Below are 20,037 nucleotides of genomic sequence, written 5' to 3'. Positions count from 1 at the left end.
TTTTACCCTTAATAAGATAGAGTTGAACAGTTGTTTTTGTTTTTTTTTTTAATCTGGAATGTCACACTGATGTCTTGTGGTTTAATATGAATTTCCCTGGTGGCTCAGACTCTGAGTAAAGACTCTGGTAGACTCTGCCTGCAGTGTAGGAGACCTGGGGTTGATATATAAAAATAACCCCAAGTCTGTGACATCTATTGGTGTGGTGCTTCCATATGATTGCTTTGCTGACACCTTGACATTTCCACTCTCAGTATCCTATTAAGAGATACATTTGAGAGCATGAAACGATAATGGGCAAGGATTACGAATTGATTCCCATAATAGGTTTAGCTTGCATTTTAAAGCATGATGATACATCAGATGATGGGGGAAATGGTCTTTGTCACATGAAGCAGGCAGCCAGCCATGGAAGTGAAACCATCTGCAAATGTATGAGGTCGTTGCAGAGGTTGTCTGTCTTTTAATTCCATTTTCTATACCCTGTTATCATAAAAGCTCTGGCTCTCTGCTCTGTGTTGAAAAATTAAATGAATGTGTGTCCCACACAGAAGATGAAATACCGAGGGCTGATAGAGTCCCTTCAATGGAAGCTGGAAGAGAAAGAGCAGTGGCAGACACTGGAGGCCTGCAATGCTCCCAAACTGGTGCTGGCCACACTTCTTTCTTAGTGCTTCCAAAGCAACATTGTATTATGGCCAAGCGGTGGGAGAGGAGATCCTGAGAAACCTGTTTAGACCATGCCCTCTGGAATTTCTCAACATTATCTGAGAAAATGAAAGTGCTGTTTTTTGGCTTTTTTTTTTCAACTTTTTATTTTGTATTGGACTATAGCCAGTTAGCAGTGTTGTGGTAGTTTCAGGCAAACAGCAGAAGGACTCAGCCACACATATATACATATATCCATTCTCCCCCAACCTTCCCTCCCATCCAGGCTACCACATAACATTGAACAGAGTTCCATGTGCTCTACAGTGGGTCCTTGTTGTTTATCCATTTTAATTTTCACTTATAAATCCAAGAACTCATGCCATTGTCTTTGTTTAGATGTGGACATAGAAAATCAACAACTGCTCCTTCTGCCAAAAAATTGTAGAAATGCTATGGTAGGTCAAACTTGGCCCTACAATTAATTTCTTCCCATGTATCTAATTTTACCTTGCCAAATTTCATTAGGGAAACAGACTAACTTGGTGAGAATGTCATCATTTGCTGAGCATCACTTATTTGTACTTACTGTCCTTAAATTAGGTAATAAATGAGAAACATAAAAGTTTAAAATGCAGTATTAGTTAAATGAGAAATTCATGTCAAAGATACTTTTAAAACCTGTGTATTTGGAAATTAAATGTCCACTTTTAAATGATGGGTGTATCTAAGAAGTCATGACTAGGAAAATTAGAAAATATTTGTAACAGAATAAAAATTAAAAGAATTTACTAGAATTTGTTGCATGCAGCTGAAGCTGCTCAATGAAACTAAATACAATATAGAATCTTGAATAAGAAATGAAAGCAGATAATGGACATGATTTTTAGCATGAAATTTTGTGAAATTTGAGCAAAATCAGTATTTTAGTTAATAATGTTTTATCACATGCCACTTCCCTGTTTTTGGTTTGTTTGTTTTTCAACATAGTATTTATTTTCTTCTCTGCAATCACCCTCCATGTTTTTTCAGTCTTCTAACTTTATTGAGGCTTTCAATGGCTAAGTCAAAGATCCATCTTGGTAAATATTGCATTGAACTTGAAAATATGTGGGTTATTTTCAAATATCTTTATTTATTTATTTATTTATTTTTTACTTTTTTTTTCATTTATTTTTATTAGTCGGAGGCTAATTACTTTACAATATTGTAGTGGTTTTTGCCATACATTGACATGAATCAGCCATGGATTTACATGTGTTCCCCATCCTGAACCCCCCTTCCACCTCCCTCCCCATCCCATCCCTCTGGGTCTTCCCAGTGCACCAGCCCCGAGCACTTGTCTCATGCATCCAACCTGGGCTGGTGATCTGTTTCACACTTGATAATATACATATTTCAATGCTGTTCTCTCAGATCATCCCACCCTCGCCTTCTCCCATAGAATCCAAAAGTCTGTTCTATACCTCTGTGTCTCTTTTTCTTTGAATATTATTTCTAACATAATCCCACAGTGATAAGAGAACAGACTCTGTCTGTTCTTTAGATCCTGTTCTGTTCTTTAGATTACCTTTAGATCCTGAATTTCGCACCTTGTTTTATGTCCCTGTATATGTTCCAGTGTCTCCTGGTTTATAGTCTATGGGAACTTGAAGAAAATTTGTATCCTGCTGTTGTGTGAAAATTGCATAAATCTTAATTATGTTGAGTTGGTTCATGGTGCTTTTCAGGTATACTGTACCCTTCTACTTTTCTGTATATTCATTTTATTAATTTTTGTGAGTTTGATATTAAAATTCCAACTAAAACTCTTAATTATTCTACTTAAAATAATTGTAATATATGGTGGAACTATATGTAGCTTTGTTCTATATGTTCCAAATGTCATGTAAATATGTTCTTATACTTTCATAATTTAAAAAATAAAAGAGAAAAAAAGCATTATTTACAAATTGTGATAATTCTAAGATGTCATATCACTTGATGCCCGTAACTGGAAGCTTTAATCATATAAGTCCTAAAAGCTGGCAGTTAGTTTCTTTAACAATTTTTCAAATAGTGAGAAACTTAAAGAGTACTGGGCCATGATTGATTTAATGTGAAAATCCTTCATTAAATATGACTTCTTAAAAACTCAAGAATACAAGATTAGGTGAAAGAAGTCTGTCTTCTCTTTCCAGAGTTATGCCAAGTGTATCATGAATGAGGAGCTCTGATTTGTGGGGACAAGTTTGTCTCTGTTAATCAATAAGCAGGGTCTCTTTGTTGGCTGGTAACAGAAGGAAGTGTTCTATCTTCGAAAAGGGCAACCAGAGGGAGATTATAGGATAAGTCATTTGGACAGTTGCCTAGGGCTGTAATCTATAAGGATTGTCAGAATATCATTGGAAGGCAATGATGCAGAAAGCATCTTATTTACCAGGATTACCCTAGAGGGAGAACCATATTTTATAGTTGAAGGGGATCCTTTAATGAGTCATTATTAATATTTGGGTAAGTGAGGGTAGAGAGAGAGTGCGGATGGTGGGGAGTGGGGAGAAACCACCAAAATGATCACTTAGGAGCCTTCTCCACAGAAGAGGCACAGGACATTTTTATTTCTCTCCCCAGACGTGGGCCTTCCCTGGTGCTCAGGTGGTAAAGAATCTGCCTGCAAGGTGGGAGATCCGGGTTTGATCCCTGGGTTGGGAAGATCTCCTTGGAGAAAGGCATGGCAACCCACTCCAGTATTCTTGGCTGGAGAATCCCATTGACAGAGGAGCCACGGGGACAGAGGAGTTCATGGGGTCGCAAAGAGTCGGACGTGACTGAGCAACTGACACTTGCACTTTTCCAGACACACACACAATCACAGCACATTGGTTAGTAATATTAGGAATTGCTACTGGCAGTTCTTTCCCATAATCCCTTCATTAATCACTAAATAAATCTTAATAACCTTAAGCTCTGAACTAGATAAATATTAAAAGCTATTTTAAATATGATACCTTTTGGGGGTTAAGCTCCAAGGCCAACACCATCTTTTCTCCAAATTTAGACTTAGTTGATGGGCAGTTTCATCCAAAATCCATGAAAATTTCTTACTTAACAATAGCACATCTGATTTCTTGGAAAGTATTTTCATGATTAGAAATTATATACTTTTATTCTCAGCAGGAATTGTGCTAAACCCTTAAGGAAAAAAAAACTTCATTTAATCATTACTGCAACCTTAGGCGATGTACATATGTTAAGAATGCAACAAGATGTGAGCACAGTTCAAATCTGACCTAGAGTCATTGGCACTTTGGCAGTTTCAATGTATTTCAGGAAATAGCCTTAATTTAGGTTTCATAACCCAGTTACAATCTTCACCACCTAGTGTATTAGGAAGAAATGTTTGTTTTGTTTTATTTTTAGCTACGACAACTAGCTAGGTAAAAAGGGGGAAATATACTGAAATAGCTCATAGAATCCATGCTAAAGAAAGGACAGGGCACACATCTTCAGGAAGAGTCCTCAGGTCCAAGACTGACGTGTTGTTAGCTTCCTCTCTCTAGCATTCACTGCTTCTCTTATGTTCCTTTCATTGTCTTCTCTCTCTGGAAATGGACTTCCTTTGCTCCATAGTTCACATAATAAAAATGCAACCTGAAAGATTGCGGTCTGGCTAGATTATAAACCGCTAAATATAGCGCCTTGTTAAGTCCTCTTAAACTCTGAGACTCAATTCTTTACACTAGATACTGGTGAAAATTCAGAGAAACTGGAAAAATGGTATATTGTTGGTGAGGATTTAAAATGATACAGCCACTCTCAAAATTAGTTTTGTAGTTTCTTATAAAACCAAATGTGCAGTCCCTCGTATGACCCAGGTCAGATCAACAATTGCACACTTGGTCATGTGTTCCAGAGAAATGAAAATTATATCCATTTAAAACCTATAAAAGGCATGAGGACAGATTCTTGTGGTGGTGAACATTTATATCTATAGAGATGACATAATTGTAGAGAGTTTAATAAGCACACATACATACACATACACAAATGAAAACAAGCTAAACTGAGAAGATCTGAATAAGACAGGTAGTATCTACCAAAGACAATATCCTGGTTGTGATACTGAGTAATGGTTTTTTAAAATGGTATCATTGGAGAAAATTAGGTAGTGTCTACATGGGATGTCTCTGTATTATCCTTATATCTTCAGTAAATCTTTAACAATCTCAATTAAAATCTCAACTTAAAATTGTAGATAACTAAATGAACTCATGAATGAATAAATGGTTAATTTCTAGCACATATGATTTTATACTGACTTATATCTTGCCTTGTTAACTTGTTTATTCATGACTATTAGATTTCCTAAATACTTTCATGTCAGATACAGCAAAATAGTAAGGCAAACATTATTCTAATATCAGTGGTATGGATTTAGTATACCTAACAGGTGACTTTAGTATTAAGTTTAAATTGCCAATTACTGACAAAAGGTTAAGTTACAGTTGTAGTTACTTTAAAGTCACAATTTTTGGCAAACAATTCTCAGTCTTCAACTGCTTAATAAATAATATTTTAATATTGTTGCCTCATCAATTAAAATATATATAGTTCATAATCTCATAAAATATACTAGGAAGCCCTATTACTCAAACTCATGAGTATCACTTACCTTATAAAGAGCTTCTAAGATAAAAGCGTTGGAAGTGATGCTATTAGGGACATCTTGAGATGTTACTCACATTATGGCATTTTTATACCTTTTACCTAAGATGAATTTTATTCTTCTCTGTGCAGAGTTCTCTGTAAACTCATTCGCATTTAAAAAACATCCTGTAAAGCTTCAGGTTTCACATAAGTATGGCTGCTTATGATGTTAAATTGCCAATCAGTGTACAGATAGAACATAAACTGACAATATAAAATAACTAGCTGAATGCCAAGTGCAATCAAAGAGCACATATCCTGCTCTTTGATATATTTTATTTTAAAAAATCTACATAATGTAAGCATATACATTAGGGCTATTCACGTGAAGGACATTTCAGATAGTCTACAAATAAACCTCTTGATAATTCAGATCAACAGAACCAAGTAATTGACAACAACATTTTGACATCTACCACTAAATACACATATGGTCTTGAAATCTTTATGATTCATTTTAAAGACACTATCTGAAAAATTACTTTATACTTTAAGCGCCACCTGCTAAGATATACCAGATCTGAATTCAAAGTAATTATTTTCCTTGCTTCTGTGAATGAATTTTACATGCACTAAAGATGTGTAGGAAGTGAAGATCATGTTGCTATGTGGGTGGAATTTTTTGTGTGTTTTCCTCTTATTTTTATGTAACTTTAGAATTTTTGAGAATTAGAGTCTTTCCAAGTAAAGCATTCATGAAAAATGTTTGTGGGGTCCAGATTGTTGAAATATGTATGATAATTACCCATAGTTTACATTTTGTAGTAATGTCAGTATTTTTAACTATCTAGCTCCAGTTTTCTTTCCATGATATCTCATTTGTGTAAAGGACTTTAAATTATGCAGCACTTAGTAAAAAGTTAATTTGAATAAAGTTAATGTGAGCAAAGTCACATATTTAATATGGATACTGGGATGATTGGCTATTTAACTACATTGCCTTAAGATTTGAGTTTCTTCTCCCCTAATTCAAATGATTATTTTTAACTCCTGAGAAATTCCCAGAGAGTGTTATTTCTTGAGAAAACACAAAATATGCATTTGGCGCAAGGCATACTAAGGAAGGAGAAATACCTACAATCTGGCTTTAAACCTTGATATATATTTGGATATGTGCATGAAAGGAGAATCAACAAAGCCATGAGTGCCTCAAATAAAGCTAACAGATACGTAGAGAGAAGGATAAATGAAATTAGGATCGGCTTATTGGAGGGACTTAAACTTTCATGTAATTAATTTTAGCTTGAAGTAGCATTAAAACAAACTCCTGACCTGAGGAATGATGTAATTCTGGAAACGCACTGATTTCAGAAGTCTTCTGAAGACATTTAAGTATAAGAAACACTGAAGGTGAAAAGCTAGTACTGAAGTTTTACTGATCATTATACTTGTGATGATTAAAGCCTAAAAAAAAAAAAAAAAAATGCTGTGATGAGGGAATGATGGTGGCCTGGTGAACTGGTGTAGAGTGTAGAATAGAACCAATCTCAGAGGTTAAGGAAATACTAAGATATTGTTTCAGAAGAAACTTCATGAATCTAATGAAGTTATTTGCTTAATATTCTTTATATGTGTTGATTTTTTTTTTAAACAAAGAGTAATGCATGCTGTAAGAAGTTTCAGGGTAAAATGATTCTGTCAGTGCCATATGGAACAGAGCCATAAAGATAAACTCACGTTACAGCAGAGGCACTATAAGGAGGTGTGTGAAGAACACAGCATAAAAATGTAAGAGGATTACTTTTTTTTATACATATATATATATATATATATATATGTACACATACATACGTATATTTAGAGTTGTTTGATAAAGAGTCCTTCCTCTTTTCACTTGGTCAATTAAATGGAAAGAAATTAAAATGGGTTAGAAGGAAAAGAACTAAAGTTCAAACTAAGCTAAGGTAGAAGGCTAATAAAATAATTTATTTGATAACATAAACAAACAGTGTCCATTTCTGAGGCAGGCTATACCCAAGACAACATTGGCTTTCAGTTTTAATGGAGGTATTCAAAGTATATTTAGTGAATTTTGACTGTGTGCCAGACATTGTGCTAGTCATCAGGAAAGTATCAGGGGATCAAAAAATCAGAAATTTAGCTGTCAGGCAGTGGGAGTTTGTAACACCTGGGAGGGGGGAAAAAAACAAATAACAGGAGTACAAACTGAATAAATGGAGTGTGTGGCAGAGGAGGTGAATAAAAATCAGAGCATATGTCAGATACTGCAAGGTTTTGAGGGGGTCATAATTTATCATGGCTTTTCTTCCCTTGTGAGTTACAAACCAACTGAAAATAATCATGGAGTCGAGCAGATGGAGAACAAACCGTTAGCTTTATTACTGCTGAAACTGATTTGGAGAACAGGACCTCTATATGTGACCACAACCTGGCTTCCTAATATTTGTTCTTCTAGATGAACTTGTCCATCCCAAACTACAGGCTTGCCCAGTAGGATTTCTGTAGGACTGGAGGACGTAACAGAACGCACTATCCTGGACTTCCCTGGTGGCACAGTGGATAAGCATCCACCGACCAATGCAGGGAGACACGGATTCAATCCCTGGTCCAGAAGGATCCCACATGCTGTGGAGCTGCTAAGCCCATGTGCCACAACTGCTGAGCCTGGGCTCTAGAGCCCGCGATCCACAACTACTGAAGCCCCTGTGCCCTAGAGCCTGCGATCCACAACGAGAGAGCCACTACAATGAGAAACCCATGAACCACAGCAAAGAGGCGCGCCCGACCGCCACGCTAGAGAGAGAAAGCCTGGGTGCAGCAACAAAGACCCAGCCCAACCAAAAATAAAAAGGATGCACTATCCTCAGCCAGGGGATGAGTCACAGTGGCCCAGTTCTTTACCACTCACTAATCAATTTTATTATGTTTGTCCTTTCTGGGTTAATCCATGTGAGGGAGCAAGGAGAAAGTTAGACTGGTCCTTTTAATACATGACTTTGCTGAAAACTGGTGGAACTAGAGAACTGGAAATGTGAACAAGGCTTACTTCAAGCCTTCCTCGATTGGGTACATATAGGAAAAGCCTGGAAAACATAGACCTGAGCCAGAAGAGCCAAATTAGAAAGTAAATAAATCCAAAGGTGTTCAGCAAGGGTCAACTGGTGGGAACAGTAGTAATTCACTCAAACATTGAATGAAATTTAATCTGTGAGCATAAGGCACATGATAATCTTTACAAGCAGAAATCATACCCCAGTCAAACTGTTGTTTTAAAGTTAGAAGGAAAATCAATGTGATGATTGAGCATATAGAGAGTATCAATAGCAAAGGGGAAATGCAGAGGATACCCAGTGATTTTCTTCTGGGTAGAAAATACAGCATCTGCTACCAGGAGGTGTAAATACAGACAGACAAGAATTAAAGATGTGGAGAACAATATATCTGACAACCAGTGACAATAATAATAAAGTAACATGCCACTAGGACATTGATAAGCAACCCTTGGGGGAAATGGATGTAAGCTAGTCAATCCTAAAGGAAATCACTCATGAATATTCTTTGGAAGGACTGATGCTGAAGCTCCAATACTTTGGCCACCTGATGCGAAGAACTGACTCATCTGAAAAGACCCTGATGCTGGGAAAGATTGAAGGCAGGAAGAGAAGGGGATGACAGAGGATGAGATGGCTAGATGGTGTCACCGATGTGATAGACATGAGTTTGAGTAGGCCTCAGGAGTTGGTGATGGACATGGAAGCCTGGCGTGCTGCAGTCCATGGGCTCACAAAGAGTCAGACACGACTGGGTGACTGAACTGAACCGAATGCTGAGTTAAATTATATACAGTGCTCTAAGTCTGTGCACACACGCTAGAGTGCAAGGTCTGTCCACAGGAACGTGGAAAGCAACCATCCTGCCTTAGAGCATAGAAATAAAAACACCCAACTGAGTATATACTACCAATAACAAATCAGTATTTAGGTGTACAGTTTTATTTCTCTGATTTATTTTATCATGTTTCTGTTCCAAAAGTGAGTTTGTGAGGCACTGTAAAAATGAAAATAAAATCTTAAATTTAATTCCTATGTGTGGTAGGAGAATTCTGAAAATGATACCCCAAGATTCCCATCCTGTGGTCATTCAATCAAATACGAGTCTCTGTACTGCTAGGAAAGGATTTTTCAGATGAAATTAAGAGTACATATCAACTGACCTTAAATAAGTAGATTATCCTGGATCTAGTATAATCACACTGACCTTTAAGAGAAGCAGAGGAAGATAAACATGTCAGAGAGATGCAACAGAAAAGGAAGACAGGGAAGATATTTGGCACAAGGAGAGGTCAGAGATTCAAACTTGAAAAATTTCAGTCTTACTTGTTGGCATGGAAGCTGGAAGAAAGGAACCAAAGCCAAGGAATGCAGGTGGCATCCAGAAGAAGACAACAACCCTGGGCAGTGAGCCAGAAAGAAAATGAAAAGTTAGTTCCGCAACCATTTAGAACTGAAATCTGTGAACAACCACAGAACCTCCAGAATGGAGCGTAGGCTTGAGAGCACCTTGACTTTGGACTCATGCCAAAACCCAAATCTTGTCTGTTTTTCTAATATTTCTGAAGCAGAGACACTGTGAGATCATACATGAGAGCTAGTTAAGCTCCTAAGTTAGTATTCATTTGTTATTAATAGCATCAATAGAAACCTAATGCATCATACAAATACGTTTAGAATATTCTGTTAGGTGGGATCTATGTTAGGTGGGATCTTACAAGCATGATAAGTATGCTGAACCAAGAGTAGTCCATGTGCAGAAATTGAAAGGGTAGTAATAGCAGAATTATTTCTTACTTTAGAAGTGTCCAACAAATTATACTTTCAGAAAGCCCTCTTGGGATTCCAGTTCATTGCTATCTAGATTTTCAAATTGTGGATTTGCACTTTGGAAGGATATTCAGGGGCTAGATGTTGTGTGGAAATCAATTGAATATGTGGCCCAACCCTAGTTTGTAGGTTGGCTGCCTGCTGCATTGCCCACTCACTGCATCACTTAGTTTGTGTTTAGAAGAAGGACACAAAATTATCTTAATTCTACCTAAACTATGTGGTGTAGTTTTAAAAGTAAAGATATTTCCAGAGGTTTAACAAGGGAAAATTCAGAAAACAGTGGATCTCTGTAAGAATCATGTTGCCTGTTGTTTTTATGAACTAAGTTATAATTTGCTTGCCTTTTCCAGACATACTCCAGCCTGTCAGTATTTCAAAATTGGGGAGCATTAGATTCACTGATATGTAAAGAAAATGATTCAAGATCTGTGTTCGATAGCATATACCATAAACTTTTAAAGAGTGAGGTTGCACAGGACCTTTGTAGTTTCTGTTATAAACTACTAGTTATAGTTGAGCCATGGAAACACAAAGATTGTAAGTGGTTCGCCCCAAAGCAGCATCATGATGATTTCCTTTTTGATGTTTTTGCCACTATAATGGCCACTAAATTGGACTACATAGTATCTTAAAAACGATAACATCATTTATGTGGATAGTTCATAAGCAAATCATGCCTATTTGCAAATAGCAGCTATGATGAGAATTTTTAAATAGTAGACTCTAAATGGAAGACCTATTAACATATATCTGTAGATTTTAATTCTGTAACTTTGTCCTGCTGGGAAGCAAGAGAAATGACTTCTCTAGAGGACACAAGAGGACACTTTTCCAGCTCCCCTAAGAGGTAGCAGATAGCAGCTGTTTGATTCACTGGAATCCAGTGAAGTGTAGTCACTAAGTCATGTCCAACTCTTTGCAACCCCGTGGCAGGCTTCTCCATGCATGGAATTTTCCAGGGAAGAATACTGGAGTGGGTTGCCATTTCCTTCTCCAGGGGATCTTCCCAACCCAGGGATCAAACCTGGGCCTCTCACATTACAGATTCTTTACCATCTGAGGCACCAGGAAGTGGTTAAGTTAATGATCATATTAAGCAGAATAATGACCATTCCCACCTCATGAGATATCTCTGTCCTTGGAACCTATAAATATGTTATGCTACATGGCAAAGAGAAAATAAAGTTGAAGATGGAATTTAGGTTGCTAATCAGCTGACCTTAAAATAGAATGATTATCCTTGATGATAATTGGGAATGCCTGATATAATCACTGTGCATGCATGCTAAGGCACTTCAGTCATTTCTGATTCTTTGCGACCCCATGGCCTGTAGCCTGCCAGACTCCTCTGTGCATGGGATTCTCTAGGCAAGAGCACTGGAGTGGGTTGCCATGCTCTCCTCTAGGGGATCTTCCCGACCCAGTGATCAAACCTGAGTCTCTTATGTCTTCTCCACTGGCAGACAGGTTCTTTACCACTAGTGCCACCTTGAAAGTCTGATATGATCACTGGGATCCTTAAATTAGTCAGAAGGAGATGTGACCGCAGAAGAAAGGCAGGAAAACACACATTTTTGCTGACTCTGAAAATGAAGGAAGAAGTGGGAAAAGTAAGAAAATGGATTCTCCCCTAGAGCTTTCAGAAACATAGTCCTTTAGCCCAGTAAAACCTGCATCAGGTTTCCAAGGTGGCTCAGTGGTAAAGAATCTGCCTACCAATGCAGGAGACATGAGTTTGATCCCTGGGTTGGGAAGATGCCCTGGAGAAGTAAATGGTAACCCGCTCCCATATTCCTGCCAGGGAAATCCCATGGACGAGGAGCCTGGTAGGCTACACTCTGTGGGGTCTCAAAAGAGTGGAACACGACTTAGCTACTAAACAACAACAGTGAGGCCTGAATAAGAAATCTTACTTGCAGACAATAAATTCATCTTGTTTAAAACCACTACATTTGTGATAATTTCCTATCAGTATCAGTTCAGTCGCTCAGTCATGTCCCACTCTTTGTGACCCCATGAACCGCAGCACACCAGGCCTCCCTGTCCATCACCAACTCGCGAAGTCCACCCAAACCTATGTCCATTGAGCTGGTGATGCCTTCCAACCATTTCATCCTCTGTGGTCCCCTACTCCTCCTGCCCTCAATCTTTCCCAGCATCAGGGTTTTTTCAAATGAGTCAACTCTTCGCATGAGGTGGCCAAAGTATTGGAGTTTCAGCTTCAGCATCAGTCCTTCCAATGAACACCCAGGACCAATCTTCTTTAGGATGGACTGGTTGGATCTCCTTGCAGTCCAATGGCAGCAAATAAAAATCTAATATAAAAGTGAATAGTCTCGTGTTATAAATTTTGTTCTACTCAATTTAAAATATTTGTTCTAGTCCCTTCAAACTTTACTTCTTATCATGTGATTTCATATGATTTTATCCTTTCTTTCATTCTATTTTAATCTACCTTCCAAATCCACTTGCATTCAATGTTCAGTTTAGCTCAATCGTGTCCAACTCTTTGCGACCCCATGGCCTGCAGCACGCCAGGCCTCCCTGTCCATCACCAACTCCTGGAGTTCACTCAAACTCATGTCCATTGAGTCGGTGATGCCATCCAAGCATCTCATTCCTTTGAAATAACTCTCTATGTACCTCAGAATAAAATATGCATAATAGTTGCCTTCTCATAATGTTGAAATGTAAGTACTGATATACATAGTCTGGAATGAAGCATTAGATTTTGCTTTTGTATTTTTAATAAAATGCTGGCCCATCATTCTCTGATACTCAGGGTTAATGTGTTTACCATAGGTGAACTCCCTTCAACCTGTCAGCTGAGTCTTAACACAATTATCTCTCTAGTTTATAAAGAACTGGGTAATGGATATGTGAAGAAAAGGCTCATATTTGTAAAATTTTTATTTCAGCTATAAACTCTAGCTTCCATATTGAGAAAAGAAATGTATTTTCAGTGGTTAAATAATACTGTCAGGTCTGTGTTGCTCAGGAGAATCTCCAAAGCACTGAACCACCAAGTACCCACAGTATATTTTTATTGTTGTTTAATTGCTAAGTAGTGTCCAAACCTTTTGAGACACCATGGACTGTAGCCCGCCAGGCTTCTCTGTCCATGGGATTTCCCAGGTAAGAATACTGGAGCGGGTTGCCATTTCCTACTCCAGGGGATCTTCCCAACCCAGGGATCAAACCCAAGTACTGGCAGGTGGATTCTTCACTACTGAGCCACTGAGGAAGCCAACCCATAGTATATACTAAGGGAAAAAAAGTTTGGATCCTTTTTTGAATTGTTTATAAAATAAATCCTTTTGATAATTAGTGATTGTACTTTAGAGGTATGGCTTCCCAGGTGGCATAGTGGCAAAGAATCCAGCTGCCAATGCAGGAGATGCAAGAGATATGGGTTTGATCCCTGGGTGGGGAAGATCCCCTGGATGTAAGAAATGGCTTCTGACTCCAGTATTCTTGTGTGGGAAATCCCATGGACAGAGGAGTCTGACGGGCTACAGTCCATGGGGTCATGAAGAGTCAGACAGGACTAAGCGCACAGACACACTTTACAGATGTGTACTGGAACATGAAATTTCTCTCGCATTGTACCTTTTAACTTGCTCTCCAGAATTCAGTACAGATTACAAGAACCAACTTTTTGTTGGTGTATTTGCTATTATGACTTAGTGCAAAGATCACCACTTCCCTTTCAAAGTCAGCATTCATCTTCACACATAGTCCTTAACTCAAAGGAGAGCTATGGCTAGACGGTGGTGAAAGAAACAGTAACTTCCCAGTAATTTTAGAGATGATCTAAATGTGTCAGTGTAAATCACATCAAGGTTTCTAATCATCAAGGGGTCTTTTAAAACCAGTATTTACGTTTCCTCCCAGACCAATTCAAGTGGAATCTCTGACAATAAGCTATTTTTTAAAAGAAAAAGTTCTCCAGGTGATTCTTCAATGCAAAAAAAAGTTGTCTGTTAAGATACTGCCTGTTTATCATACTCAGATGGTGAAACTCTAATGACCACAACCAATTAAATAAACAATGATCTCATCATTTTTGAAGTTCACATATTACTTGAGGAAAAAGAACAAGATAAGTTTCTCAGAGCTGACTCACTTTTCTCAATGGCTCCTAAAATAGCAGGAGGAAATAAAATTGGAGAAATATAACCTCCTTTATGTTGGAAAATGATTATAGATTCATGTCTTCAAAGGTAATATAGTGATCTGGAATTATTTATACAGTAGCTCTATGTGTTGTGGACATTCTCATCTGCCTTTCAGTTTCTTCTTTGTTCTTAACTCTGCTCAAAATTTGTAGAGGATTGGAAGAATATTAACCTTTTAAGAGTATATTTTACCAGGTGAGCTGGACAAATTGTGTTATTCTTCCTCTGCGAGAAGGAGTTTCCCCATCAGTCAGACCCCTTTCATTTTATGAGAAAATTCAAAGACAACATTATGTACTCTTTAATTTGCCTTCTCACTCTTTTTTAAACTTTTTTTTTCGGGGGCAAGTGGGTAGTATGATGCTTTATTGATCCAGGTGAAGCCTGGCTGTTAGTCTCTGTATTTTTCATTACTTCTGCTCTTCTCTTTCAGAAAGGTAATTATTTTTCAACTGATACATGAAATGTTGGGTATTTAAAAAAATATGTGTTATAAAATATATTTTTAATATGTATGTTTCTACTAAGAACCAAAATTGTGAACATCATGGTAAATATGTACATACACAGATATAATAATATTTACAGACACAGAATAAACAGGATATATGTATTATATATATTATATATAATATATACATATGTATATTATATTGTTGTTGTTCAGTCACTCAGTTGTGTCCAACTCTTTGCTACCCCATGGACTACAGGATACCAGGGTTCCCTGTCCTTCACCATCTCCTGGAGCTTGCTCAAACTCATGTCAGTGATGCCATCCAACCATCTCATCCTCTGTCGTCCCCTTCTCCTCCTACCCTCAATCTTTTCCAGCTTCAGGGTCTTTTCCAATGAGTCAGCTCTTCTCATGAGCTAATTTCTTAAAATAAGTGTCTTTCATTTATATATAGTCTATTAACTTTCATATATATATATAAAATGAATCATTTTATATAATTTTTCTTTTGTATGTAATGAAAGATTTAAGGAATTAGCTCATGTGATTGTGGGAGCTGCAAGTCAAAAATTGAATCCTTTAAATCATTGAACATGTGTGAGAACAAAATTAAATTCAATTTTGATTAACGTATTTTGGTAAAGTAACTTATACTGATGGAAATTTGTCAACATGTTTAATATTACTACAGAACTATTGGTAAAAATCACATATTCTTTGTAATTTATTAGTTAGGAAGTATAGAATAAAGACAAATACTAAAGAAAGTATGTCAGTTTGGAATACTCCATAGGTATAGAAAGTAAGTATCAATATAATCCAGGTGAAGGACACCCTATCAGCTTGGTGAAAAAACCACTTAGTATGATTTCAGCTCACTAAGCGTATCTAAAAATTATTGTCTCCTCATTTAAACATTGTGATAATTTTATGTAGTGTTCATTGGACTATGGAATGCCTATACAATGTTTATTTTGATAAAGTCTTACTGTAATGAATTGTCAACTGGCTTTTCATATATTTGATCTCCTATTAATATATGTAGTGATTTTATTTTCAACTTCATACTATTCCCTTTTTATATTTTAGTTTTTCTACTCACTTTGGCTTATTTTTTAAGTAACTTTTATATTCTTAGTTTTTGGCTAACTGAAGTTTGATTTTGTAATAGTGGATGAGTTAATACATAGATTTGAATAGTTATATAATTTTAATCACTAACATGTTTAATTTTCTTGTATCCTGTAAGTGCCTATTAGAATACATCATAAAATTATTTTTATTAATGATAATTTCAGAAAACCTAATTGAATGAATACAGTAGAAGGAAAATATAATGAACTAATTGGTATGCAACTTATTAGCAAAATGAAGCTAAAATATTTTTAAATGGAAAAGCTTCAAAAAATTTAAAGCAAAATTTCATATTATATACGTTCAGCCAAAATCCTGTGTAGTTCAATATTATCATAAAAAATAAGAGTGTTATGTTTTTAACTTTATGGACAATAAATATCTCTTCAATGTTCCTTTTGACTGAAAGCTATTGACATTTAGGAATAAGTTATTTTTCACTGGTCAGTTTGTGGTGTCATTGTGGCAATACTGAGTAAGCAAGAAAAAAAGAAAGGAGCTTGGCAAATGTAAATCTAAGTCCTTCTGATAGTCATTGACTACTACTTAACCTCTCAGACTTCAAGAAAGCTAATCTATGAAACAGGGAAAATGGTATATTTCCACATGGCGGTGGATTAAAGACAAAAACTGTGTAATTGTTTAACCCTTCAGATTTCAAGAAAGCTAATCTTTAAAATAGAGAAAATAGTATATTTCCATATGATGGTGGATTAAAGACAAAAACTATATACTTGTTTCTATATAATAAGTAATCAAGGTGTGTGTTAGTCGCTCAATCTTGTCTGACTCTTTATGACCCCATGGACTATAGACCACCAGGCTCCTCCGTCCATGGGATTTTCCAGGCAAGAATATGGGAGTGGGTTACCGTTTCCTTCCCCAGGGAATCTTCTTGACCCAGATTCAAATGGAAGTCTCCTGAACTGCAGGCAGATTCCTTACCATCTAAGTCACCAGAGGAGCCGTTAGTGTCAACACTTACAGCATTTCCCAGGTGGTGCTAGTGATAAAGAACCTGCCTGTCAATGCAGGAGAGGTCAGAGAAACAGATTGGATCCCTGGGTGGGGAAGATCCCTGGAGGAGGAAATGGCAACCCACTCCAGTGTTGGAGACATACTGCCTACAGAATGCCATAGACAGAGGAACATGGTAGGCTACGGTTCTTAGGGTCACAAAGAGTCAGACGTGACTGCGGAGACAGCACAGCACAGCAGTGTCAGTACTAATGGATATGTAAATGGCATGTTTGTATTATTTGTTGATATAGTAAAACCCCATACATTCATACAAAAATACAATCATATATACATACATGTCTTTCTCTCATATTATTATTTTTAAGAATATCCCTTATATCCTGATATATAAAGTTTTCTATAATATAATCACCTATACTTGTCGCTTTATAAAATAATCTCAATTCACATAACAATCTCAGTGAAGAAGGCATTGTTCTCTTCATTAACTGATGTTAATAGTTAATTAACTGATGTTCATAGATGCTGCTACTGCTGCTGCTAAGCCACTTCAGTCATGTCCTACTCTTTGTGACCCTGTGGACTGTAGCCCACCAGGCTCCTATGTCCATGGAATTCTCCAGGCAGGAATACTGGAGTGTGTTGCCATTTCCTTCTCCAATATGATATATGAAAGTGAAAGTTGCTCAGTCCTGTCAGACTCTGCGACCCCATGGACTATACAGTCCATGGCATTCTTCAGTCCAAAGTACTGGAGTGGATAGCCATTTGCTTCTCCAGGTCAATGATGCTAAGAAACTCTAAGAAACTCTAATGTAGTCAGAATTTACAGGCTACCTTGTCTGAATTTAAATCCTGCATTGCAGTGTCCCACAATTCTTTCTTTCTAATATGATAGCTGTCTTTACTTCTTCAACATGACATTTCTTCTACTCTGACACTGATATTATTCATTCAAATATTGCCAACATCTGAAAGATCACAAATCCAATATTTTTTTTTTTTTTTGTATCTTTTGTTGTGTCACAAAACCCACTGACACCCTGGAAGCCCTTCTGCTCTTTAAACACCCTGCTATCCTACATGCCTTTGGTTCTACCCCTCTCTCACTGGCAATCTCATTGACTTGTAGCATGTTTTGCTGTAGAGTGGGAATGGACTATCTACGTAGGCCTGTATTAGAATCCTATAATATTGGGCACCTATTACACCTATTTCTGAACCATATTTTCTTATTACTGAATAATAATAGCACCTATCTTGTAGGGCTTATTATGAAGATTAAATGGATGACATTTGTAAAACACCTAAGTGTCATATCATACTTCAAAAGCCAGATGCATTTCCTTACTATTAATAATTTATTTTTGAGATTGTGGCCATGGATGTAGGGCTTTTCTGAAGTTCTGCCATTAAACTGTCTTCTCCTCCTGCGTTTTATTTTTGTTGTACATTTCATCCAAACTTGTGTTTCTAAATACTTTGACTTCCCATAATTATTTTGTTCTTAATCTCCAGGTATTCCTTTCACTTCCTTGACTGTTTCACTTCTTTTCACTTCTTTCACTTTCTTTCACTGCTACTCGACTGTTGTATTACTTTCACCTCAGTTTTCTCAGTCTCTTGTTCTCAACCTGTTCTTCATAATGCATATACCTTATGTTAAATATAAATTACAAAATGGTCATGATAGGTTACAATGAGCAGTGTCAGATTCGTGAACTCCAAAGAAGGTTTAGCTTTGGGACCAGGGACCAGGCTTGATCGATTTTGTGTAACAGAGTTTTATTAAAGTATGAAAAGGGACAGAGAATGCTTCTGACACAAACATCAGTAGGGGGATGGAGACTGACCCACTCCTACTCTTTAGCAAGGGAATTATATATTTTTTTAATTAGTTATAACAATGAATCAAAAGAATGTCTCAAGGTTGTAAAAATTTACCAGACCCACTGCACAATTTACATTTGAGGATAACAGGATTAGAATTTAACAATAGAAAGAGCCTACCAGACCCACTCCCATAGTATACAATCTAAGGTATCAGGATTAGTCAGAACGTTTTCAGGAAGGAGAGAATACCCTCAAGCAGAATACATTGTTGTTATACAATCCCTAGTACAGAGTGTAAACTGTTTGTGGTGAAATCATCAGTTCCTGTGTTAAAGAAAAAAAAATGTGATTAAGACTAAGGAATCTAGAGAAAAAGAAAAAAAAAAATAGTGTGTCCTTTCCTTCTCCTTGAGAACTCCAGGCCCCATCTCCTCCTTGAGAACCCCAACCCTCTCTCCTCAGGGACTCCCAGACTTCTAATCAACCTGCCTAGGAATTGAAACTCAGTCAGTACCTATCACTGGTTATATAAACAACTATAATTTATCTATGAAGATGACAAGTTCATTTGAGGATCCCTCCAAAACTTATCTTCTTAGTAGACATTATCTATTTTGTCTTTTCTACTTGAAGTCAAGCTTTCAGTCACTTCAGTCACTCAGTCGTGTCCGACTCTTTGCTACCCCATTGACTGCAGCACAACAGGCCTCCCTGTCCATCACCAACTCCCGAAGTCCACCCAAACTCATGTCCTTTGAGTCGGTGATGCCATCCAACCACCTCATCCTCTGTCGTCCCCTTCTCCTCCTGCCCCCAATCCCTCCCAGCATCAGGGTCTTTTATAATGAGTCAACTCTTCACATCAGGTGGCCAAATTATTGGAGTTTCACCTTCAACATCAGTCCTTCTAATGAACACTCAGGACTGATCTCCTTTAGGATGAACTGGTTGGATCTCCTTGCAGTCCAAGGGACTCTCAAGAGTCTTCTCCAACACCACAGTTCAAAAGCATCAATGCTTCAGTGCTCAGCTTTCTTTGTGGTCCAACTCTTGTATCCATAAATGACCACTGGAAAAACCATAGCCTTGACTAGATGGACCTTTGCTGTCAAAGTGATGTCTCTGCTTTTTAATATGCTGTCTAGGTTGGTCATAACTTTCCTTCCAAGGAGTAAGTGTCTTTTAATTTCATGGCTGCGGTCACCATCTGAAGTGATTTTGGAGCCCACAGAAATAAAGTCAGACACTTTCCCCATCTATATGACATAAAATGATGGGA

At 37.3% G+C, this 20,037-nt stretch overlaps 1 protein-coding gene across 2 annotated transcripts in view; it reads left to right on the top strand.

Annotated features, from left to right (window-relative positions):
* NCAM2 (neural cell adhesion molecule 2) overlaps positions 1–20,037 on the top strand; it is a 530,165-nt gene that overhangs the window by 220,615 nt on the left and 289,513 nt on the right. The window lies entirely within an intron of this gene.

Source organism: Cervus elaphus, chromosome 31 (assembly GCF_910594005.1).
Source record: "Cervus elaphus chromosome 31, mCerEla1.1, whole genome shotgun sequence".
Lineage (NCBI taxonomy): Eukaryota > Metazoa > Chordata > Mammalia > Artiodactyla > Cervidae > Cervus > Cervus elaphus.
This window is presented reverse-complemented; position numbering and strand designations above follow the sequence as displayed.